The sequence below is a fragment of the Tinamus guttatus genome, unplaced genomic scaffold (assembly GCF_059628265.1).
Source record: "Tinamus guttatus ecotype Peru unplaced genomic scaffold, ASM5962826v1 Tinamus_guttatus_pri_ptg001120l, whole genome shotgun sequence".
Taxonomy (NCBI): Eukaryota; Metazoa; Chordata; class Aves; order Tinamiformes; family Tinamidae; genus Tinamus; species Tinamus guttatus.
The window spans coordinates 118,469-132,716 of record NW_028289654.1 but is presented as its reverse complement, the minus strand read 5'-3'; the positions used below and the strand labels follow the sequence as shown (position 1 = coordinate 132,716).

The following is a 14,248-nucleotide window of genomic DNA, read 5'->3' as shown; positions in this document are numbered from 1 at the left end:
TCCCCCTCCCCAAGAACCCTAATCTTCTCTTTGAGTGTTTGGTTCGCTCCCTCAACAATAGCCTGCCCCTGACTGTTATATGGGTAAAGTCAGACTGCCATATTTGCCTGCAGCCCTTGTGGGTTGACTCCTGCTCCCCAAAGGCTTGACCGCTGGCAGTACGGGCAAGCTGCCACCACGTCTCTAGCCGCCGCTAGTGGGATCCCGCAATGCTTTGCTAACGCTTTGGCTCCTATATGTAGGTACTCGTGCACCTCTCGGGCACGTGCAGCAGTCCAAACCCCTTTTGCAGCCTCATCAGCTTTCTGATTGCCTTCTTGGTAGTATCCCGCTAGGGAGTCATGGCTTCTTACATGCACAATGGAGGCCATGGCCGTTCTATACTGTAACGCTTCCTCCAGCATGATTGCTATTGGGGTTCCTGCCCATCCGGGGGCGGCCATGTTAAGCAGTAGCTTATAAACAAACATTGAGTCAGTAACTATGTTCACATGCTGTCCCGGCCAGATTCTCAATGCATGAGCAACCGCGGTAGCTTCCAGATATTGTACAGTACTGCCCGGTACGGTAATCCTGACCCTTTCCCAGGTAATATCACGCCATACTACAACAGCTGAGTCAGTCATGGAGGAGGCATCGGTGAAGACCGTAAGGCCCTCCCTCGGCTCGCTCAACACTCGTGGGGTGCACCGTAGTGCAACGAGTGGCAGGTGCCGATATAGTTCCAAGGCGGGGCCGTGTTTCACCTCCCCAGGGTACCCTTCTATGGCCACAAGCAGACTGCTCTGCTCTTGCATCGCTTCATCCCATAATTCCTTTTTAATTGGCACCCACACCGCAGTCGGTTCAACGCCAAAATGTCTAATGCATGCGGCCCTGCCTTTAATGATTAGCTTAGCCATCGCCGTTAAATAGGACATGTAGGCTGTTGTCAGTTGTTTGGACAAGATCCACCATAGGGCATGTGGTCTCTCGGGGTTCCCTTGTCCTAACAGCCCCACGGCTCCCCTTCTTGTTACATTTAGGTATAGCTCAACAGGGCGCGCCGGGTCCCACCTGCAAAGGTGGCTTTCAGAGGCTAGGCTTTCGATCTTTTTTAGGGCCTCGATAGCTGTGGGCGTCAGTTCCCGCTTCTCCCATGGGTGCTGGCCCTTCAGCAGTTCGAACAACGGTGTCATGAGGTCGGTAGGTATGCCAACCAAGGCGCGCAACCATTGAATCGCCCCTACCAACTTCTGAACATCATGCAAGGTTCTCACCTCCAGGTCAAGTTTGATCGGCTGTAGACGGACGGTTTCAGAAAGGATTTGTGTCCCTAAGTAAGACACCGAACTACCTCTCTGCGTCTTTGCCTCCTGAATATACAGCCCTTCCTGCTGTAGATGATCAACCACCTCCTTTTCCAGTTTGTCAGTAGCCTGCTGCGTGGCTGTAGCCAGCAGCAAATCGTCCATGTAATGGATGATCACCGCCCCGGGGTGGCGGTCACGAATGGGTTGCAATGCTTGGGCCACTAACCTCTGGCAAGTTGGGGAGTTTTTCATCCCCTGAGGGAGCACCTTCCACTGATATCTCTGCGCTGGCTCTGTCAGGTTCGCAGCTGGGACTGTAAAGGCAAATTTCTCACAGTCCTGAGAGGCCAGTGGGATTGAGAAGAAACAGTCTTTGATGTCCATTACCACGACCGGCCATCCTCGAGGGATCGCCGCGGGTAGTGGAAGCCCCGGCTGAAGAGCCCCCCATGTCCCTCATTCTCTTATTTACCTCTCTTAAGTCGTGTAGCAATCTAAACTTACTTTTATCCTTCTTTAGAATGACAAAGATAGGCGTATTCCATGGGCTCAGGCTCGGCTCTAAATGTCCTTGATCCAATTCGCGTTGTATAATGGCCCGTGCGGCCACCAGCTTCTCTTGAGTTAAGGGCCACTGCTCTACCCACACCGGCTCCTCTGTTTTCCATTTCAAGGGAATGGCCTTGTTAGGGCTCAGCAGGTAAGCAGTGGCCCCTACGCTAAATTTGTCAGGCGAATGCCGAGTTGAGCCAATACGTCACGCCCGATTAGGGATTAATGGGCGGACAATCGCTTGCATGGGGGGCCTTCCCGGGTCCTCTAATTCACACGCCAGAGGCACAGCACTGCATCGCGCGTCCGTTGTTCCCCCCACCCCATCTAGCAAGCCCGCTGGGGATGCCAGCCAGGTGGCCGGCCAGTTGCTTTCTGGTATGCACCTTACATCTGCCCCTGTATCAATTAACAGTGAGCTCTAATATCCTTGGGGTCACCAGCGGGGGGCCGTGAAGGTGCACCTTAACACGGGGTCTCTGCTGGCAGCCTAGGACCAGGGCCACCTGGCTTCGTTCTCCTCTTGTTGTCCTTGTCCTCCCTCCCCAGGGTGCCCCGTCGGATACGCCCTGGGGCTCTGCTTCCACCCTCCTTGGGGGGGGGCGCGCACTCGCGGAGAAGGGCGGCCCCCCCTCGCCCCTCCCCGCCCGGAGTTTCCCTGCGACCTCCGGCAGTCTCGGGCCCGATGCCCTTTGGCCGTCAGCTCCCCCACGGAGTCCCCCCCCCCCCCCCCGAGGAGGAGGAGTCTGACCCCTCCCCCGCCTCCTCTCTCAACATCGACAAAGGCGCTGGCCATCTCCCGGCGGCGCCATGAACCCGCTGGGGGGCCCTCCGAGGCGGTTCATCCTCTTCTGGAGGGTATTGAGGTCGCAGGAGCATCCCTGGAACCCAATCTCTGGGGTCGTCCACTACTATCGGCATCGGTGGGGCTGTCGGGACTAGACGTTCCCCTTGATTTACGTGGCCGCCACCTCCCGGATCGTGCTCAGCAGGGGACTGGTCTAACCGCCGCCCCGCGGCCTGCAGTTCCTCCCAAGGGTACGCAGGGGGCCTCCCCTCCCCATCCCTGGCTACCGGATAGACTTGTGGCGCTTCTTCCGCCCCCCCCATTCTCGGCTCTCCGGCCCCGGACTCCTTTCCACCGGCCTCTTCCCCTTCCCTGACCACGTGTCTCGGAGCCCCCGCAGTATCGGTCACGCCCTCTGCCTCCCACGCTGTTTCCCAGGACTCGCTCTCTTCCCGAGTTCTTTGTAAAAGTTGCCTGATAGTTCCCCAAGTCTTCAATTCTTTTGCCGATTTACTACTCATACTGTACTCCGCTAGTGCAGCAGTACAGTCTGCCCAATGCTGGGGAAACACAACATCCCCGGCATTGTGAATCGCCCCCTCTTTCAGGAGCCGCTCGATGCAGCACTTAACTGCGCTAGGTTTCACAGAAACATCCCATTCCCGAGCACACGCTAACACGACCTTCACAGTCGCCTCCATGGAGTTCTCGCCGCTTCCCGGCCGCCCCGTCTTTCAGGAGCCGCCCGCCGAATCACGTCGGGGTCACCACTTGCTGCCTTTCGGCTTCAATTGCCTCGTCGTTACCTCGAGCGAGCACGGGCGCCACCACCCGGGAACCCGGGCCAAATGAGCACAGACACCAATATGGTGGATGCAGCAAATGGCGTTTATTGCAGGTACATCCGAACTTTTATAGGGTACCTGTGTGCGGAAGCGCGCTCCGTAGCCAATAGCGTTAACATCGCCTTATACGGGCACGTGCCCATCTCCCCTGCACGTGCCCATCTCCCCTATTCTTTCCGCATAGCACGAGATCTTCCGACCGCCGTACCCTACAACCATGTCATTAAAGACTGCTGTCATTACACGCAAGGACATGAAGTCCAAAGCAGCAACCATGATCCCCGTGTTTAAGGCATGCACGACGTAGGGCACAGCAGATCCTCTCAGCCTCTCCAGCCTTCCAGGGAAAGCTGAGTGAACTTGAAGGATGGGAAACAGTGGGAACGGGAGAGCGATGCGCACAGTGCCACGATCACCCAACCCACAGATGTATGCGAGCTGCTGAGGGAAAAGCAGCCATAAGAGGCTACAAACTGGAGAAACCTTCATCACGAACACCTCAAAAAGGACGAGTAATGGGTTTAAGCAGCACTTCTGGTTGGTTAAATCTTCCATGGGCAGAAGTGCAGCACCCGGGGCTCCGCTCGCTGCCCTCCTGCGTTGTGTCCTAGCTCCGCCCCGCTGTCCCCTCGCCACCACGCGCGCAGCCCTTTCTCAGCCCCGCTCCCATTGGTGCTGCTGCCTCAGGTCTGGTCCCTCCGGCTGCTGCTGGCCCTATGCCCGGCGTGACCCCCCCCTTCTGCCCCGGGCCACCTCTTTGACCCCTTCCCCGATGCTACTCCATCCCCACATGCACTGCTTCAATATTGCGTAAAAATGCCGCTCTGAGCCCAAACAGAGGGCACCTGCCCCTCCAGAGGGCATCCCACCCTGCCAGGAGTTTGGTTTCTAGCAGAGTGGGTGCGTGCCAAGCTCCACGGGTGCGCATGCCAAGGGTTGCCGGGCTGCGGAGGCTAAGGCTGCCCCGGCTTTCTTTGGAGCATCGGAGTAAAGGAGATGATGTCGGATATTCCAGTACGGTTCCTGTATTCTCTGTGATTTGGCTGCTTTGGGGGGTATAACCTTTTCAAGTCTATTTTGCTGTCTAAAGACATCAAGCCTGGACCATTCTCTACTCCAACAGAGGAAGCCAGATCTTAGCAGCACTAGGAGCAGATTATGCCTTAGAAATCATGGTAAAATTACTCTCTGCCTTGCTACAAGCAGCCGCAGTGCTGTGCAGTTACTTCTTTACCACTTTTAGCCTTTTTTGCCAGTTCTTTGAGCAGGAGTACCTGCTCTCAGTTTGAGCACTTTTTTTTCCTCTATTTAATTGTCTTTTTCATAGAATCATAGAATGCTTAGGGTTGGAAGGGACCTCTAGAGATCATCTAGTCCAACCCCCATTAGCATTGAAATTTTTATGGGGCCATAAAATACATAATGTTTTCCTGTTTTGACAAAGCTCTTTAGAAAACTGACCGCATGCATTAAAAGAGCTTTCTGTTTTTCAAAAAAATAAAAACCAAAACAACAACAACAACAAAAACACTCTCCTTAAGTAATTAAATGATTATATGCCTATCAGGTCTTAATGATATTCTATATGCAGCTTTTTAAAACCTGATGTTCACCCATCTAGATCACAAAGGTTCATTAGGTCCTTTCAATGTCTTGCATACAGGCATATTTCCAGTAAATAAACTAAGAGTAATTGAAATCATCTTTAAAATTGCCTGGGAGAAAAAACATTGCATGCAAGGGCTCAATGAAGGCTTCATTCACTTTAGAATTTGGCATCTCAGCTATTTGTTTTCTCAGAACTCAGAACTATTGCAAACCATGTTTTGGATAAACAGTGTGATGTGTATTTGAGAAAGGGGGCTATTTGGTAGGATGCTCTGGCAAATGCTGCTTTACCAAGACTGTGGGGAATTGTAGGAGTTGGGAGAGCAGAGTTACACCTCGGTGCCATGGTTTTGTATGAAGCCCTGGGTTAAGGCAGTCTGGTTCATTTTAGGCACTTAGCTCGTCATCTCTGTGTGTAAGAGGAATAAACATTTGCAGAGGATGAGTTAGCCCACCTCTGATCTGGTTTTCTCTGGAGGAGAAAGGAGCTCCTCTTTCTCTATGATGGCTGTGAAAGGAGCTTACGGTATTTAGGTTCTGAAGCTTAACACATTAGTTGTGTTAGAGACCTGCATGGTGTGTACTGCATGGTGTGAATTTGAGTCGTGGTTCCCGTCCTCACTCTGTCTGCCTGTAAAGCAGAGGCAATGAGAACACTGAATGAAAAATGTGATACGAATTCAAAGTATAGTTATGTTGTTTGTGCGTGTGTCTCACTGACAGTTAGTTGTCTTCCACATCTAAAAATTGTCTGACTGAGATATGGTTTGGCGTCCCTGTCTAATGCACTGTTTAAACTAAGTGTTTCCTGGATTGTAGAAACTGGAGAAGTTTATTTTCCCAGCCTGTGTACAAGCTCTGGTTCATTTGAGGATGTGGGTTATAAGTAGCAGCTTAAAAAAAAAAAAAAGCAGAGCAAAGGGTGCTGAAAGTTGTATAAAGAATGGTTTGGAATGTGGAGCTCTAATGGAATGAATGAAGGCAGAGCTCCTCTGGGGCCAGATAACGTTAGATGTTCACAGCTGGGGCTTCCTTGTCACAGGTATGGTCCTTCCAGAGCTATAGGCTTCTGCTCTGTCGTACTGCAGCAATGTAGGTGCCTCAGTAGCTCCAGCTCCAAGTCACTGGCTTCTGAATATCGAAAGTCTGAACTTAAAGTGCTTTCAATGGAATTTTGGCGTTTTTGAAGAGAGAGTTGTCAAAATATTTATCTTGGCATATTTGCTAGATGAATAACAGGATTTTTTTTTCCTGCTCTTGTCTACAGAATCACAAAAGTATTGGGCCAGATGGGACTTCACCTAAGCCAGCCTTTTGCTCTAAAGCAGAAACAACTTATCTGAAGGTGTTTGTTTAAACTATTCCCTAACTGCCTACTGAAAGAAATTTCACCTCCTCCTGAGGTAATGGTTCCCATACTGTCTCTGCTTCTGGAATGATTGTTCTTTGGGTCTCTGAAAAATTCCTATTGCTGCTGAATGTTATCATAGTTACTGTTAGCTCTCAAACAAACAAACAAAAAAACAAAAAGTTCTACCCTACTGATGTATCTATCTATCAATATTTATTAATTCCAAGTTTGAGTGGGGAGCCCTAAATCCAGTGGTATCCATCTTATCACAACCCAGGTTACATGGCAAGAGGAATTTTTTCCCATTAGTACGATTATGACAATGTATATTCACAAGTGAAAAAACATAGTGGTACAGGCTAGGGACTCACGTCTGTTTTCTTTATTCCCCCACAGATATTGAAATGTTAGAAATTAATTTTCATAAGCTAAATTTGGTACTGTGTTGCTAAAACTTCCTCCATAATTCAATTGCAGTTATTTGTCTAGGTTTTCTTTTGGCTTCCAGTCACCTGCTATGCGTGGTGTTTTCTAGCTGAGAGTGTCTTCATGATTATCTCTTCCCACAACTCTCACTGCACTGAGTAAAAAGTGGGGAACTACTGTCTTGTCAGCTTCACCTCAGCCCCTGGGAAGATTACTAAGCAAGTTCTCCTGAAAGCCATTTCCAGACACATGAAGAACAATAATTTGTTTGGGAACAGATAGCGTTTATTTACCAAGGGCAAAGAGTGTGTGACCAACATGATTGCTTTCTAGGTTGAAATGGTAGACCCTGTGAACAAGGGGAGAACAGTGGATGCTAATGATCTTCTAGAGATCATCCTGTGGCCAAATTAAGGTAACAGGGACTGAACTGGTATACTACAAGGTGGGAGAAAACCTGTCTGAACCATTATGTTTAAAAGGAGAGATCAGCACATCAAAGTCTGTTGGATGGACACTTAGGGTGTTATTTGTTGAGGATTAATGCTAATGCTCAGACCAGTGCTGTTTGTCATCTTCTTCAACTCCCTAGATAGTGGAGTGGAACACCTTCGTCAAGCTTATGGATGACACCAATTGATGAGACTAGTTGATAATGCTGTCGGGAAAGGGTACCATTCAGAGGGACCTCTGAATTTAGCATTCAACAATCTCCTTGACAGATTGGCAGGAAAGAGCTGAAATCTTTTCTTTGGAACCACCAGAGAAATTCAGAGTTTCCCCAAAACAGAGTGGATCAGAGTCATTAAACTTAAATATTTTCAGTTCTGAGGTACTAAGTTGATGATTTTCTTTTGGGAAGAAATTCTGGAGTGAATTCTTGGCCTTTCTGAAATCAATGGTTGTTCTGTCTTTGGCTTTAATGTGGACAGAAGGTCACCTAGTTCTCTCTTACGTTACGCAGTTCCTTCTTGCATTATCTCCTCTGTCGATGTCGTGGAAGCAGTGGAAGAAGACACTCTATCAGTATTCAGCTGATACACAGCTCCAGAAATGTAAAATGGAGAAATGGAAAGTTCAAGATAATTGTGTTTTTGTGTGTTCCTGTTACTGTCATCTGGCCTTCTGTACCCTCTGCGCCTGTGAGCTTTAACCATACTGCTGCTGAATGTTTCATGGCTGATGCTAATGATCCTTCAGCCTTCTGTGATTTCTCTGTACATCCTCCTTCTATACTGGGGAATTCGCAGGTGATTTATGTCTTACAACATCTGAAGTAGGTCAGTCCCGCAGGCCAAACAGACTTTCAGCCCGTTGAAGTGAGAGACTGCAACTGCAGAAGAATTGCAAGATGGGACTTTTCATTGCTTGAGAAGACAATTTTTCTAGGAATGGAGGTTGCTAAGACTTTGATGTGTGTACTTCAACTCCAGCCCAACTGGAACCCTCCATGCAGTATCTTGCTGCTGACTGAAAACCATGCTTGCCACTGAGGTTGGCAGGACTCTTCAGTCAGGCTCCCAGGTGGAGCTGAATTGTGTTCTGGAAACCACAAGGCCTTTGACTACTATGATACTTCTTTTTTTGGTGTTAGAATACATTTCTTGCTACTTCTGCAGAAGAAAAGCCAAAAATATGCCAAGACAATCTTAGCTTTAATATTCCCTGGGAATATGCAAACTATGCTATACTGTAAGCTGGTCCTGAAACAAGAGGGTTTTTGAATTCTGTATCTTTCTGATTTTTCTGTGTCCATTCTTCCTGAATTCTACATAAATTGCCAGGAGTGTGTGCAAGTACTTCATTTTTGTTTTCTTTTCTTTTTGTTTTTCTTTTTTAAATGCAGCAATAATATCTGGACTATTGTTTGGCATGCATTTCTCCTGAAACAAATAAATAGAAATGCCTTTTCTCCTGATAGAAGGAAATGGAGGATCAATGATGAATCATTTCATCTTTCTGGCAGTACTGTTCTCCTTGAGGACTGCACACTCCCATCAAGGTAAATGTTTGAACATTTGCTTATGGTTGTTCATTTGTAACTCCTCTGAGAGTTATATGCTTAATCAAATTATCCTCTTTGGTAAGGAGATGAAGTAACTTATAAAATTACCTTTGGTAATCTGGACATGAAAAGTGGTCATAGCTTGTAATGAAGTCACAGTATTTTTTTTTTTTTTTTTGCTTTCCTTTGTCAGGGATTGCAGCTGGTCTGTGAAATCCCTGGCTCCCTTAGCAGAGAACGCTAACCTTGAAAAGATTAGAGTGTATCTATGAGATAGGGAGTTCACACGGAGACAGCAGAAAGTTATTAACGAGTTTAAGGAGGTTTGGCCACGGAGCAGAAACTGGCCAAGCTAAGAATCATCCAATCATAACTCTGTCACTAGCTACTGTCCTTTGTAGTCCTCACCAATAAGCAGCAGCCACGACGAGGAGAGCTCGGTATAAATAATGTACCTAAAAAACAATAAAGCGTAGTTTGCGTTGCATCTACCCCAGTTGTTTGTGTTTTTGGCCGCCACGACTGCGACATTCCTTCTCTTAAATGTCTTTGATCTGTAAATGTTTTGATCTGTACTCATTCCTTTTTAAATAATTTATTTCCTCTTTGACCACTTTATGCTTTTCTATATCCTTCGTATACTTTATCTTTCCTGTTTGCCTCATCTGTGTAAACTTCAGCTTTTCTGTTGGCTCGTTTCTGCTTGTGCCATCAAATAACAGGACCAGAATTTTGTCTTGCAGTTTAGCTGCATATCTAATATAAAGAAAAAAAAATCTCTGCATATATCCAGAGAACAAAGTTCAAGATAAGGATAAATTTCCAGAAGACTGTTTGCACAATTGCTACTGGTAATAGATTGGGCTCTAAAATGTTAAAAGAAGAAAAAGGAGGTGTATTCGTAAATGGATTTCATGTGAGCACCTTTAAGAGGAAGAATTTATGAAGGTATAGTCTACATTATAGAAATTGCATTGCCTTAATTAAGATGAAGGAGGGAGAGAAATTTTGTTTGTTTGTCTGAATGCACTTGATATCATGCAGAAGGGGTAATATTTGTAATTTGGACTTCTTTGCTCTCTCCTCTCTTTCTCCTTAAAATGCATGTTTTTGCTCTCCACTCACTCAAGGTACCATTTTCTCAGTTTTGAGACTCTATTACCAATATCCTGCAATGGAAAAACTTCGTAATGCAGGCAAGTCCAAACAGCTACTGCATTACAGTAACTTAGTGAATTGTTTTCCCAGGCAGTCGTTCAGGGATAAACTTACTCTCTGTTGTTAATCATGAAGCTATTTCAGTTTGAATTAACTTTCAAGTTAAAGCAAGTCTTAAGATGCCTTGACTATTTAACTTTCCTAGGAGCTGGAGTTATAATTATAACTGTGAATGCTACAAACATTTCTATCTGTGTAAATCATACTACGAAGGTCTTTAATTCTGAATTTTTAACTAACTAACTCAGTGATTTTCAGGGTCTTGGCCTCTAGAAGAATCCTTAGTTATGTTGTTTCTTGTATTTCTTGGTACTGTGGTAATGTCTATAAGCCCTGAGCAGTGATGTGAACTCTGTTATGTCAAGCTCTGCAGAATATAAAGCTGAGAAGAGAACATACAGAGCTTATAAGCACTGCAGTAGACATGGTAGTGACACTTGCAAATAGAATTGCCCAGAGAAGGAAGAAGAAAAGGGAAACTTGGAAGATAAGCAGAGGTTTCTTTTAATGATGCACCCTGAAGGAGCAAATAGAGATATGAGGGAATTATGCATTATTTAGTACTTTTAGAATCTTTTACAAACAGCCTGCAGTTTCATTAGCTACTGGTTGATACAATAACTTTTTTTTCTGTGTGTTTTTATGGTGCCTTTCTTTAATATATTTTCATAGTGGCACTGTAAAAAGCACAGGAGCCCTTATTCCTCTCCAGCTGTGTTTCTCAGTGCAAGCAGACTTGCCCTCTGTATTGTGCAATTTATTGCTGTCAGTTTTAATCACTCTCCAAGTGTGTCTGCCTGCAGGAAGTGCTGAGCCACTTCGCTGTGGCAAAACAGAGGCTTGGGTTTCTCCCTACAGTGAGGAAAGACCATCTCGTTGTGTCTCAGGCTCAGGAGATTTATCATGAAGGAACTATGGTGCAGACATGAGGTAGTTAAGAGGTATTCGGGCTGCTTGGTGCGAGGATTTGGGTTTAGTGTGGGAAGGAGAATCTGAGTACAGAGTTGGTTCTACTTAAAGTAATTTGTTTTTTGTTTGTGGGGAGAAGAGGGGGTTGCATGTTGCAAGTTTAGCTCATTTACACAGATCTGTTAGGTTTCAGTCACCCAGGCTATCCAGCCTCATCACAGCACATCAGTTGGAGTTCTCTGTCAATTTTTTTTTAAACTGTCATAAAAGAGCCATGATTTAGTTCTGCATGAAGCAACCATAACAATTTTGTCAAAACTTGGGTTTATAAACCTTGTTAGAGAACAGCTATAAGATGCATTTTTCTCTTTGACGAGCCTGTTATATCAGTAGCATACCTGATTTAAGGGTTAAGTCTGGAAAATTATGTAGGTCTTACTCAAACTGTTATCCAAAATCATGTATTTAGACAAGCCCGTTGCAAGCTTTTCCGAGCTACTGGGCATATGAGAGTTCTGCCTTTGGAGCTTTATAAAGGAGCTTGGAAAAATCTGGCTTCCATGCCTGAACCTAGCTACAAGTAGGTGCTCAGTGGTAGCCGATTTAATTAATATTTAAAAATTGGGAAGCAAAATACCACAAAATGTAAAATATAGCAGGCAGGTACTATACTAGTACTGTACAGGTCAACCAAATTCTCTGTATTTCAGTTTAGAAGACTTGTTTGTTTTTATTAACGTGTTAGAGGCGTTATTCAACCTAAGGCGTCTGAAGGCCCACACTAAGATCCTAAATCACCTTGTCCACGAGCTGCTTTTTGCTGACGATGCCACCCTCATTGCTCATACAGAAGCAGCACTGCAGCGCTTAACATCCTGCTTTGCAGAGGCTGCTGTGCTTTTTGGGCTTGAAGTCAGCTTGAAGAAGACAGAAGTTTCCTACCAACCTGCACCTCAGGAAGTCTTCCATCATCCCTACATCACCATAGGCAAATCAGAGCTTAAGTCAGTCCAAAAGTTCAACTATCTAGGAAGCATCATTTCCTCAGACAGTAAGATTGACAATGAGATAGACAACAGGTTAGCAAAGGCATACAGAGCTTTTGGAAAGCTTTATAAAAGAGTCTGTGCAATAAACACCTGAAGAGAAGTACAGAGATTAGTGTCTATACAGCCATTGTACTGTCTACTCTTTTATATGGGTCTGAATCATGGGTCATCTACCACCACCACCTGCGAGTCCTCGAACGCTTCCATCAGCGCTGCCTCCGTACAATCCTAAACATCCACTGGACTGATTATGTGACTAATGTGGCTGTCCTTGAACAGGCAGGGGTCACTAGTATTGAGGCCATGCTGCTGAGAACGCAGCTGCGCTGGGCAGGGCATGTCTCCAGGATGGAAGATCACCGCCTCCCTAAGATTGTGCTCTATGCTGAACTCGCCACCAGCTGCCACAAGAGAGGAGTCCCAAAGAGGAGATACAAGGACTCCCTGAAACAATACCTCAGCTTTGGTCCACTCAATGGTCCACTCAATGGTCCACTCAATGGTCCACTCTGGCCTCGAATCGGGAGACATGGAGACGCACCATCCATAATGCTGCTGCTTCCTTTGAGAACACATGCAGAATCAGTCTCGAAGAGAAAAGACAACGCAGAAAGAACCGTGCCTCGCCAATACTGCCTAAGGAGACCTTCCGCTGTGCCTTTTGCAACCGGACTTGCGTTTCCCACATCGGTCTTTTTAGCCATCAGCGCGCTTGCAGCAAACGTGGGTAAAGCCCTTCCCATATCTTTGTTCGCGAATCCTAGCCATGATGATGAGAGGTATGTTCAATGGAAATAACATCAAGTCATTCAGCATGTGGTCATTCTCATGTCGTGCATTGGCTTAATGATAAACAGATGTCAATGAGAGTTTCTCCCTTTGTATTGGAGATGGAAATTTCTATGATCTGTAGAGTCATAAAAATCTCCTGTGGGAAGCAGAGGCCAGACCTTGAAAAATAAGATGTTTGCCTGCCTAGGCTGAGCGATAAGGAGCACAGATGCAGCTGCTCAGCCCGGTTCACAGGCAGCCCCCTCCGAAAACCAGTTGAAGACGGTCGCTCAGCTGGGCTTGTAGCCAACTTAACCGCAGACGTCCTCCAAACTAGCTTTGGAGGCCAAACACCCGGAAATGAGGAAGAAGAGGAGGAAGGCAGGACCCTCGAATTGAGGGCTGGGACCCTTGACTGGTATGCGCGCCTGCACACCCAGCGGGGGGAGAGTTGCGCAACTAGAGGCGGAGTTTGGCTGCCCCCCAGCCTGCCTCCTGGGTCGGACTGACTCTACGTGCCAGGATGCACCGGGCATAGAGGACAGTGCGGAGAGAGCGGGGGGAAGGAGAAACTCCTGACTTTGAGGCCTACGCTGACTCCACGGGAGCCGGTCAGCAACTCCCTCTCTCTGATCTGCCAGCTCAAGAGGATGTTCGGGTCCAGATCGGCAGGTATCACCTCGTGAGTAGTTATCCATACTTGGCTTATTTTATGTGCTTTCACCTGAATAAATGCTTGATGTAGTCACCTCGTTCTGCCTGATTACTGCCAAATCCCGAGCCCATCCGGAACATAATTGGCGACGAGGATGGGATTCAGCAATTAAACCGTGGAACTCACTAGCGGAGTGCATAGCTAGGTGAGGTCGTGCCGCTGGATAGAAAATGTTTGTGCTATTGAAATAGTGGAACTCACTAAGGTGAATGCACAGCTATGTGAGGTCGTGCCACTTGATAGAAATCGTGTCTGTGCTATTTGTGTTTGTGGTCTTTATTGTGTGTGCGACATGCGGTGGTTCTTTTTCGGGAGAGCTGCAGGCAGCACTGGTGACTGCAGGGAGGCTGCGCCTCCGAGGGAGCGCCCCGAATCGGGGCCAGAACCGTGGAATGCTCTATGGAACCGATGGGAGACCTGCACCCGGGTATCTCCAGAACCATGGACCCAGCAGGACCCCATGGCGGTGTTACAGCATTGGGGTTGGTTTGGGGAGACTGACCGTACTAAGAACTCGGTCCGACTGGAACATGCCGGTCGGATGGGAGGTGCTCTGCTGTGTGCATGTAAGATTCTAGCGGGGCAGCTAAAGGAGGAACAGGAGAAGAATCAGCTCCTCCAAGAGCAGTTACAGGCAGTCCGAGCCACCCAGGTGGTGCAGAGGCAGGCTCTGCTGGAGATGAATGATCAGAGGGAGCTCCTGGAGGAGAAATGTGCTAA

At 47.1% G+C, this 14,248-nt stretch overlaps 1 pseudogene; it reads left to right on the top strand.

Moving 5' to 3' along the window:
* Nucleotides 1-3,693: 3,693 nt before the first annotated feature.
* The window catches only part of LOC104575754 (oncostatin-M-specific receptor subunit beta-like), a 39,060-nt pseudogene continuing 28,505 nt past the window's right edge, over nt 3,694-14,248 (top strand).